This window comes from Triturus cristatus, chromosome 1_1 (assembly GCF_964204655.1).
Source record: "Triturus cristatus chromosome 1_1, aTriCri1.1, whole genome shotgun sequence".
Classification (NCBI taxonomy): domain Eukaryota; kingdom Metazoa; phylum Chordata; class Amphibia; order Caudata; family Salamandridae; genus Triturus; species Triturus cristatus.
The window spans coordinates 160844017-160855941 of NC_140579.1; positions in this window are offsets into that span (position 1 = coordinate 160844017).

Below are 11925 nucleotides of genomic sequence, written 5' to 3' on the forward strand. Positions count from 1 at the left end.
ATGTCGTGTAAGGTGTCTAACACTTTGGAATAATACCCCCATACCATTTCTGGTGATGAGGATATTATTCCTCCCTTCTAGAGGGAGAGACATGTTAAAATCCTATTTTGCTGTTTATCTCTAACCAAAGCCTCAGCATCACAAAATGGATGCTGCTGCCACAGACACGAGTCTGACCTCCTGCTGCTGGGAGTGATCCTGGCAAGGGAGGCTTGGACAATAGGTTTCCTGCTTGGGGAGGTGCTAGCACCTCCCCAGACAGACTTTAGTGTATTGGGGCAGGGAGGGCTGAAAAGAATGAGACATGCCTGGGGCACACAAGGTGTCCCATGCATAGTCCAGTTCAAACCGGTGCTGGGGCACTCCAGCCCCAGTCCTGGCGCGAAACTGGACAAAGGGAAGGGGGTGTAACCACCCCCCTCCCAGGTCCCACCCATAAGGCGTGACCTAGCAGGTATCCCAGCCCCCCAGATTAGTATAAGAGTGGGAGTTGGGCCTCAAGACTTTAGATTATCCTGAACCTGCAAACTTGAACAGAAACTCTGGACCTTCGACATTCGACGAAAGAAGAAGACTGAAGAATCTCCCTTGTGGCCAAGGAGTGGCTACCCTGTGCAAACAGGCACCATCAAGAGACTACCCTTTGCTTTGCCCAAGTTCTACGAGGAACCGACTGCAGAGCCCGACCAGAGCCTTGACTTCCAGACTTCTCCGACCCTGATCCACATCCACAGCAGAGCTGAGATCCGTGGAGGCGACGAGCGACGTGGGACCGGCTACCTGGGAAAAGTGGCTAGTATCTTCAAGCGCAGCTTCTGAGGCACCCTCGAAGTTGTGCACCGGGGATTGAGAAGCCCCACCCCCAAGCACCATCTGCACCGAAGATCAGCCCCTCACACTCCACGAGTTCTGAGTGGGGCCCTTCAGCATTTTCCTGCTTGCCGCGTCTGTCCGTTTGCTTGCCCGCTGGCTAGTGGCCTTTGTGACGACGCACCCTGATATCTTCATCGCTGGTTTGGCTCCTCCAGACTGGCTGCTGCTCCTTTGAAAAAGAGAAGCACCCCAGACCTTCCTGGTCTGCACCAGAAGCAAGTCCTCCGTTCTGCGTGGGTTCCGCTTGCCAAGGCTTGGTGAGTCCTAGTCCAACTTCGACGCCGCCGACAGCAAGAGCCTTCGTGGGACAGCTCGCCTCCTGGTCCTGGTCGTCCTCGACGCTTCCTGGTCCTCGTGGCTGCAGCGACAAGCTTCACCTTCACCTGCAATCTTCACGACATCGCCTGGTTCCTTCCTGGTTCCACGTGGTCACTGGCTAGTGACCTTGACTCCGTCCCTTCTGCTTGCAGGTCTCCTCTCTTCTTGATCCCAGCCTTGGGATCCACCGGACACTCTTCACTGACTGCCTGTCAGCATCTTTCTTCAGGCATCCATAGGAGTCGACGACGAAACCCGACGCAACTTCACCCCTGTGCACCCGCAGCCTGTGGGCTAGGTAACTTGGGTACTCCGGTGCTCATCAGGATAGTGACTATCCTAGTGTCTAGTTTTCCAGTCTCGACTTCCTAGCTACTCCGGAAGTGTCCTAAATCTATCGATTTCTAAACTGTACTATTGCTATTGACTTTTATGCATTACGCGTGAGTGTTTTCACTCTGCACACGAATCCCGTGGGCCTCCCACTTCCTAACCTTTGGTAGTATAGTGTAGCCCCAGCGATTCCCTAGGCCTAGGCCTATTCTATTTCCGTGACAGTGGTCCTTATACCACTTACTTAGTATATGGTTTGCGTGGCCCCTAGGGCCAAACTGTATTACTTACCTGTGTGACTTAATGTATGCTTAAATAAGACTGTGTTGTACTTACCTCTAATCTCATAAAGAGTGCTGAGGGTTTGACTAGAATAAATACACTTTATTTTATATATATATCTGTTGTGGTGTCCTTTCATTTGGTATTCAAGGGATTATATATGGTATCACAGCTGGCTTCACATGCCATTCAGAGTTTAGCCTAAGACTGCTCTTGTCCATGCTACCACTAGGATAGCTGGTCTATAAGGTTGACTTTACAACCAATCACCATAAGGGTATTTGGACTGATATAAGGTGTGCACTAGAACTAGTGACATCATACATCAGGCCAACTTCTCACACACCACCACCACATTGCAGAGACACACCACAACTCACACAACACACAACAACTACACAATTTGCACCACTTAAAAACTAAATCACATATTCACTGACAAACTCACACCCACCACACTCACATACACCCCTCCCATCAATCCCCACAACCACCCAGCACCATGCCCCCCAAGAAGAATCCAAAGTTCACAGATAGTGAGTTGGAAGTCATGATTGACAAAATACTCAGGGTAGAGCCACAGTTGTTTGGCACATTGGTCCAACAGACCCCCATGTCACAGGAAACCAAGATGTGGGAGAGGATTGTTGACAAGGTCAACACACAAGCACCTTGTGTGTGCACAAAGGACGACATACAGAGCAGGTATTATGATGTGCGCAGGAGGGTCAAGAAGCTCTTCGACAGGGAACACACACTGAGCAGGCTGACTGGCGGTGGCCCTCCTGCCAAACCAACGCACTTTAGGACCTGGGAGGAGAAGGTGCGGGCCATCCTACCACCGGAGAGCATACATGGATTAACAGGAATACCAGAGCCTGGTGAGTACACAACCAATTCACTCAACATTGTGTGGCAATACACAAATAGCACTGTCAAGGGAACTGTGAAACAAATTACCGCCAGCAATGCCATAGCAACGGAAAGGCAAGTATCCCGTGATGTGTATATCAGTTACACAAACACATTGACCTGACCTCAGGACACCCCCGCGCCGCACGGCCACCAGCTGTAGCGTGTGCGTTCCCCCGCTGCTGTCCTCAGCCTCGCTGAGCCCGCCCCGTCGACCCCGCCCCCCCGCCGTAATATCTTGCGTGTGATTTACTCTTGTGTTTCCGTTTTTGCCATTCTGTACTGTACAGACGCCAGCCCCCCCGCCGGACCTACACCACCACCGAACTCAACGCACTCAACACCGGACGGATCCCGGGATGCTACCGAGCCACCCCGAGACGAACCCACGGACCCTTCAGCTGCCACTCCTGCAAGTTCACCTGCATCCGGACCTGCACCGCACCCGCCAAGCCGAGCACCAGCAGCAACCACCTGAAGTGCATCCTGCTCAACACCCGCTCCGTCCACAGACACGCCGTCGAACTCTGGAACCTCCTCGACACCACATCCCCAGACGTCGCATTCCTCACGGAAACCTGGATGAACGCCTCCTCTGCCCCCGACATCGCCATCGCCATCCCGGACGGATACAGACCCCCGGGACCACGCACACAATTCAGCGAAGACATCGCCGACTTCATCAGCCCGCACGCCCTCCCCTCCGCCGACTACATCCTCCTCGGGGACCTCAACTTCCACCTGGAGAACAACAACGACCGCAACACCGCCACCCTGCTGGACAACCTCGCCAACCTCGGTCTCAAGCAGCTGGTGACCACCCCCACCCACTACGCCGGACACACACTCGACCCCGTCTTCTCATCCAGCAAGGACATCGCCTTCAGCCACGCCACCGGACTCCACTGGACGGACCACAGCTGCATCCACTTCAGCTTCAGTAGAACAACGGTCCACCACCACCAGCAACAAGTCGCACGCAGAAGCTTGAACAAGATCACAGCCGACCAGCTCGCCGCATCCCTGAGCCAGCAACCCCCCACCAGCTCAGCGGACCCCAGCCAGGCCGCCGACAACCTCACAAAATGGATCAGCAGCTGCGCAGACGACCTCGCCCCACTGAGGACCCCGCCTAGCAGACCCGGCAGCAAGAAAGCACCCTGGTTCACTGACGAACTCAAGAGTTCCAAGAAGAACTGCCGAGCCCTCGAGAGAGCCTGGCGCAGAGACCCGACACCAGACAACATGACCACCCTCAAGCTCGCCACCCGAAAACACCAGCAACTGATCCACGCCACCAAGAAAAATGCATTCAAGGAACGACTGGACAACAGCGCACACAACAGCAAGGAACTCTTCAACATCGTTAAAGAGCTCTCCAACCCCAACGCCGGAAACAACGACATCACCCCATCTCATCTGCAACTCCCTCGCCTCCTACTTCCACAACAAGATCGCTGACATTCACAACAGCTTCAGCACTCAACCAACGCTCCCCACGACCGCACCGACGCCACCCACCACCACACTCCGCACCTGGACCCCGATCAGCACCGAAGACACCATCCACACGATGAACACCATCCACTCCGGATCTCCAACCGACCCCTGCCCTCACCACGTCTTCAACAAGGCCGACACTGTCATCGCACCCCACCTGCGGGACATCATCAACACCTCCTTCGACACCGCAACCTTCCCTGAGAACTGGAAGCACGCCAAACTCAGCGCTCTGCTGAAGAAACCAACAGCGGACCCCACCGAACTCAAAAACTACCGCCCCATCTCGCTCCTCCCGTTTCCGGCCAAAGTCATCGAGAAGACCGTCAACAAGCAGCTGGCCGCCTTCCTCGAGACGAACGGATCCCTCAACCTCTCGCAGTCCGGCTTCCGGGCCAACCACAGCACCGAGACCGCCCTCATCGCGGCCACCGATGACATCCGAGCCCTGCTCGAAAATGGAGAAACAGCGGCCCTCATCCTCCTGGACCTCTCCGCGGCATTCGACACTGTCTGCCACCGCACCCTAGTGCAGCGCCTCAGCAACGTCGGAATCCAGGAGAAGGCACTGGATTGGATCATCTCCTTCCTCGCCGGGAGGACACAGAGAGTCCGCCTACCCCCGTTCAGATCAGAAGCCACCGAAGTCATCTGCGGCGTTCCTCAGGGCTCCTCGCTCAGCTCCACCCTCTTCAATGTCTACATGAGCCCCCTTGCGGCCATCGCACGCCAACACAACCTCAACATCATCTCCTACGCCGACGACACTCAGCTGATCCTCTCCCTCACCAAGGACCCCGCCACCGCCAGAGCCAACCTACACGAAGGGATGACAGACGTAGCCGAGTGGATGACGACCAGCCGCTTGAAACTGAACTCAGACAAGACGGAAGTTCTCATCCTGGGCTCCTCACCCTCCGCCTGGGATGACTCCTGGTGGCCCCCCGCCCTGGGCAGCGCACCCAAACCAACAGACCACGCACGCAACCTGGGCTTCATCCTGGACTCCTCCCTCTCCATGACCAGTCAAGTCAACGCCGTCTCCTCGTCTTGCTTCAATATCCTGCGCATGCTACGTACGATCTTCCGGTGGATCCCCACCGAGACCAGGAAGACGGTCACCCAGGCCCTCGTCACCAGCCGACTTGACTACGGCAACGCCCTCTACGCCGGAACCACCGCCAAGCTCCAGAAGAGACTCCAGCGGATCCAGAACGCCTCAGCAAGACTCATCCTCGACATCCCCCGACACAGCCATATCTCCGGACACTTGAGAGACCTGCACTGGCTCCCGGTCAACAAGAGAATCACCTTCCGTCTCCTCACCCACGCTCACAAAGCCCTACACAACCAAGGCCCAAGATACCTCAACAGCCACCTCAACTTCTACACTCCCATCCGCCAGCTTCGGTCGACCAGCCACGCCCTCGCCACCGTCCCCCGCATCCGAAGAGCCACAACAGGAGGAAGGTCCTTCTCCTACCTGGCCGCCAAGACTTGGAATTCCTTCCCGACTCACCTCCGCCTGACCCAGGACCACCTCGCCTTCAGGAAGCAGCTCAAGACCTGGCTGTTCGAACAGTAGCAGACCCCCCATCCCCAGCGCCTTGAGACCCTCCGGGTGAGTAGTGAGCTATATAAATGTTTTGATTGATTGATTGAATACCTGCCATCCCACAGTAATAGGGAACTACTTCGTAACATATACAAACCTAAAGACCAATACTGCAAGGCATGACCAGAAATAACCAACAAACACTGTCATCCATTTTGCAACCACTGTCACACCACCTCACAGGAAAGCTGAGTCAAAATGAAGGAAGGTTGGACTGCTGGGAATGTACATGCAGCAGAAAGCATGATGGGAGTTGAAGTCACAGCCACCAGTCCCCACCCAGATGTCCCTGCAAGCTCACACTGAACCATGCTCACCTCACAGGGAGTGCAAAAGTACTGCCAAGATGGCTGACACTAGTCCCTGCTGTGGGGAGTACAAGGACCTGCTGGGACTTGGGCTTCAACTGACAACAGGACACCAATGCCAGACAGCCTGAAAGGTGACTACTACTCCGTGCAATGGAAGCATGCTGCATGGTGGGATGTCTGGACTGGGGGAGGAGGACTGCCAGCTCTGACTACATCTACCAGCAGCTCCTGTCACACATATCCCTCCCACCTATACCAAAATACACACCTGGGATCATGCTCCACAAGAGAGTCAGTGAAAAGTCTCTACCAAGAACCCTGACAATGTGCTCCGCAGTGGGGAGCACAAGGCCCTGCCTCGAAATTGCGCACAAACAACTGGATACCACTGTCAGTCATCTTGCCATTGCTGTCTCAATCACTCACATGGTAGCAGAGTCACAGGAAGGAAGTTCAGGTATTGTGGGAAGTTGGGTGGAGCCAAAAGCATGATGGGAGTTACAGTCACAGCCACCAGTCCCCCACCCACATGTCCCAGCAAGCTCACACTGAACCATGCTCACCTCACAGGGAGTGCAAAAGTACTGCCAAGATGGCTGAAACTAGGCCCTGCTGTGGGGAGCACAAGGCCCTGCTGGGCCCTGGCCTCTACCTGACAACAGGACACCAATGCCAGACATCCTGAACGTAAATTGTGACTCCCTGCAATGGAAGCATGACACATGGGGATTCTCTGGCCTCTGTGGGTGAAGGAGGACCTGCAATGACTCCAAATGCCATCAATGCCGCCTCAAAGCACACCTTCTCAGCCAGAACAAAGTGCACCCTTGGGACCAGTCACTCCAAAAGTAAGTGCCTTGGCAAGATGGATGACACATGGTCATGATGTATGAATTGTCTGCAAGTCACACTTATGCACTGGCCAACTAAAACACATCTACACTCATACCCATTGGAACTGTAGGTATCCTCCCACTTCCTGGAGATGCAGTGTCCCTGTGGTGTCCCCTGAACTGGCTGTGAAGGTGTGTCTTGTAGATGACAATTGGGGAGATGTAGACATAGTACATAGCAACAAGCACACACAATGTCACCCATACATCATTGATAGTGGACACCTGACGGTGACTAAAATGGACACACATAGCTGACACTGTAGCATGTTGTCATCCAAAAAATGTGCAGTTGTGAGCTGAAGTTCAATCCCACATCGGTCTGCGTTGTACGCATCATTCATACAACGCATCATTCACTGTCATGGAGACCCCAAACACAATGACTAATCTGGACTGCATCTGAGGAGGCATGCAACTCACAGCAGCTGAACTGTAACACACACACCTCTGCCCATCAATGAAATGAGCATTGAAAAGCAAGAGAGCACCTGTGCCCAATCCCTCTCACTGTTGATGAATTTGACAAGATAGAAGGTGTTAGCACATACAAAACTCACCACCAACTTCATTAGCTATGCTAACCCCATGACTTGTATGAAAAGAGATGTCAACTAGGAACACAGACAAAAAATTAGTATCTCACAATGGATCTCAGGCATACCGTACTGCAACCATGTTGCACAGACACACCAATGGGACGCACAGTGGAAAGAAAAGAATCACACAACACATGCCCCAACCTCGCAACATACCCCAAGTGTAATAGTACGTATGTCATTGTTAAAGCACAAATGTGGACAGGGATAATACAGCAGTGTCAGGCATGTGATTGAACCTGAGTGGCAATGGGCATCTACAGAAAATTGATCAATACATGAGCTGGTCATGCACACAGTTTGACGTGCACATCGAAATGATCCAGGTTGCCATTACAAAGTGCTCCAACAATATCAACATCTGTCTGTCACAACTTAGGACAATGCAATGTACAGACCCTCATAATGATGTTCAGTGTCAAATGTCATGTGTGTGAAACATTGAGGTCTGTAGAAACATAACATACATTGTGTGCCTCTTCCAAACACAGGGGATGCTGGGGACACAGCAGGTCCTGAGGAACAGTCCCAGTCCCAGACTCTGGCGGACCCTGAGCTCCCCGGTGTGGATCACTCAACGTCCTCTTTGGATGACGACCTTGACCGACCTGGCCCCTCCAGCATGAGCCATCGTGCAGCCCCAGCAGCAGTAACATCAGCACCCCCCTCAATCACTCCTGCCACATCGGACACCCGACAGAGTCCCCATGCCGACACGGACAGGCCCAGGCCCCAGAACAACAACGGAACAGGTACACAGGGCCCCCCGGAAGCAAGGGACAACACCACTTGGGCTAACACTCAAGGGGGCCCAGTGTCGGCTGGGCCGGCCAAGGCAGGGCCTGCCCATGTGGGTCGGCCGGTGGGAGGGTGGGCAGGCAGAGGACACGGCCTGCAGAGGGGGCTGGACTGCATGATGAGCCACACCTGGAAGGCATCATAGATGCGTACCAGGAAAGCACCGGAGGGTTTGGACAGGCTGTGGGGATCCTCAAGGAACTCAAAGAACAGCAGGCTGCCCATCATGACCGCTTGGACTCCCACATGGGCCGGGTGGAGTCCAAGTGGGACAAATTGGATGAACTAACAGCGGTGCATAGGGACATACTGACATGCCTTCGCCAGATCAGCACCAACCTGACCATACCTCCCTGTGCGCCCACAACATCTGCTGCCACAACATCTGCAACAGCCACAGGGAGGGAGGAGCACTCTGGCGGAGAGTCCTCGGCACCGCAGCAACCTGCACATGAGGGTCCCCCGAGAAAGAAGAGGGGTCATCCGAAGAAGGGCGATTGAGACGCTGATGGCCATGCATATTCCTCAGGCACCCAACACCTGCTCCTGTTAATGTCCTTTGTGTGCAAACCAGTTGACCTTGTCGACTTACATCCAAATCACCCACTTGACATGGAGGGTCAAAGTTGTGACACTGCACCAAATGACTGTGGATTCTACTCTGGACATCTCAATTACCAAGACTACCAACTCACCTGTGAACTTTGGATTACCATCACATTGTACAGCACTGCAAAATCCGTTCACCATCCTTACACATGTTTGTAAATAAATTCACAATCACACAATACTTGCCTCTGTCGTGATTCCTACTTGCTTTGTGCCATGGCGATGATGAGCTGCTAAGGAACACTGTGCATGCAAACTAATACAGCAATGCGAACACCGTAATGTGAGTCATGTGAATGTGACACATATGAGGGAGACACATCACTAGGACAACACAACACATACTCACCAGGGCCCCTAACTCCTCGTCAACACTGATGTCAACAGGAAATACAGTGGAATGCACACACAACATCCATCCTGGGTCATTGGCAAGCAGCTCACAGGTACAGGATGCAAATTACTGTTGGATGTGTGGACACACGGAGCACATCTCAAAGTGAAAGGCTGTTTTATTAAATATTCACATTGTGAGAATTCTACAACTGATGCTCGTTAACCTCACGTGACAGTGATCAGAAAATTAAACATGTGGTGAACGATGAAAGTCCAGGGGTGTGTGGCACATCAGTGGTTGGGACAACGATTACTTGCACTCTGGAACAAGGATCTGTGTCTTGGGTTTCAGACCGCCCCACACAGCATCCAAAGTACCCTGTGAAGGACAGACAGAAAACACAATCAAAAACACAGATTTACAGCAAACAACAATATACATGCCCAAAACAAAACACTAACTACCCAGACACAACCTAACAATCAGGTAAACACTGGGAGTACAGACTACCAAAAAGGACACACCACAGCAAGCATACTGACAAGTAGCATACAGCCACACTCAATCAGCACCAGTGCACCACCAACATAGGTCATGCCGACACAATACTTTGACAACACATACCTGTATACTGACATTCATGAGAAGAAGTTCTGGATCAGCTGGCTCCAAACATCACCATCACACTCATCATCACTGGCATCATGCCCCAGACCAGGATCCTCCACGGCTGGCGGAGGTTGGTCATCGTCATCCTGGATGAGAGGCAACCGCTTCCGCACTGCTAGGTTGTGTAGCATGCAGCACACAATGATGATCCTGCACACCTTCGCCGGTGCATATGGAAGGGCCCCTCCTGTCTTGTCCAGGTAGCGGAATCTGCTTTTCAGGAGGCCAAATGTCCGCTCAATCACTCTCCTGGTCCGACCATGTGCCTCATTGTAGCGCATCTCCGCTGGTGTCACAGGGTTCCTGAGGGGTGTCAGCAACCACGGCATATTGGTGTATCCGGAGTCACCTACAGGGAGACAATTGCACATTAGTTGAGCGTGAAAATAGGGTGCGAATCAACTTTAGCAAACACACACAATGCTAAGCAGTCAGTACACACCGACAAGCCAGGAACGCTGGTACTGCATCTGTGCCATCATCGTTGGGATGCGACTACTCCTCATTAAGTAGGCATTGTGCGCTGAGCCCGGGAACCTTGCACACACAAGGGAAATAGTCATGTCCGTCAAACAAACCACAAGAGCATTTATAGAGTGGATATGCTTCCTGTTCCGGTACGTCTGCTCATGTGCCTGCGGTGATACCAAAGCCACATGTGTCCCATCGATGGAGCCAATGACATGTGGCATCCTGCCCAGGGCATAGAAGTCCTCCTTGATGTCAGCTAATTGTTGTGCTTTGGGGAAATAGATGTACTGGTCGAGGAAATGCAACATTGCCTCCAACACATCCCGAAGTACACGGCTGAACATAGTCTGTGATATCCCACCAGCAGTAGCAACAGTGTGCTGGAAAGTACCTGTGGCAAAAACGTGTAGGGCTGCCATCACCTTCACCTTGGGGGTCAGCGCTGTAGGGTATGTCCGTCCAGGTTGCAGATGTGGAGCCAACTGCTCCGCCAATTCTTCGATCAGTGGCCTGGTGAAGCAGTACTGTCACATGCAATCACGTTCAGCTATGGTCTCCAGGTCTGGGAACGGTCTGTGGACATTTGGTCTCCTGCAGTACATAGGAGAGCAAAGACAGTTTGTCATTCTCCCTATCAATGTGCCAGTGTACATGACAAATAGCACATGATACTTCATTACAGGACACAAGAACATGATGTGTGTGCTGTTGGGTATGGACTAGGGGTGGGCGGAAAATTCCGTTCCGCCAGCATAGAATAAAAAAGCAAGCCACCCCGGCTCACGGGCCCGGTCCTTGCTTCTGAAAGCAGCCAGGCCGGGGAGAGCCTCCCTGGGCCCCGGTGGACCCCTGTCTCCAGCGCCCGGACCCTCGGCTGGCTTGCAGGACGGGGGGCTCCCACACCCCGGGCCCTGCCGGACGGAGCACGAGCCCCGGGCCCGGTCCCAGCTTCAGACCCCTAGCCAGGCCGGGGAGAGCCTCCCCGGGCCCCGGAGGGCACCCTTTCCCCAGCGCACGGACCCTGGGCTGGCTTGCAGGGCGGGGGGGCTCCCACACCCTGGGACACTGGGAAGGAGCACAAGCCCCGGGTCCGTGCCCAGCTTCCGAACCCTATCCAGGCCGGGGAGAGCCTCCCCTGGCCACGGTGGACACCCTTCCCCAGCGCACGGACCCTCGGCTGGCTTACAGGACGGGGGCTCCCGCACCCTGGGACACTGGGATGGGGCACAAGCCCCGGGTCCGGGCTCAGCTTCCGAACCCTAGCCAGGCTGGGGAGAGCCTCCCGGGGCCCCGGTGGACACCCTTCCCCAGCGGCTGGACCCTCGGCTGGCTTGCAGGACGGGGGGCTCCCGCACCCTGGGACACTGGGACGGAGCACAAGCCTCGGGTCCGGGCCCAGGTTCAG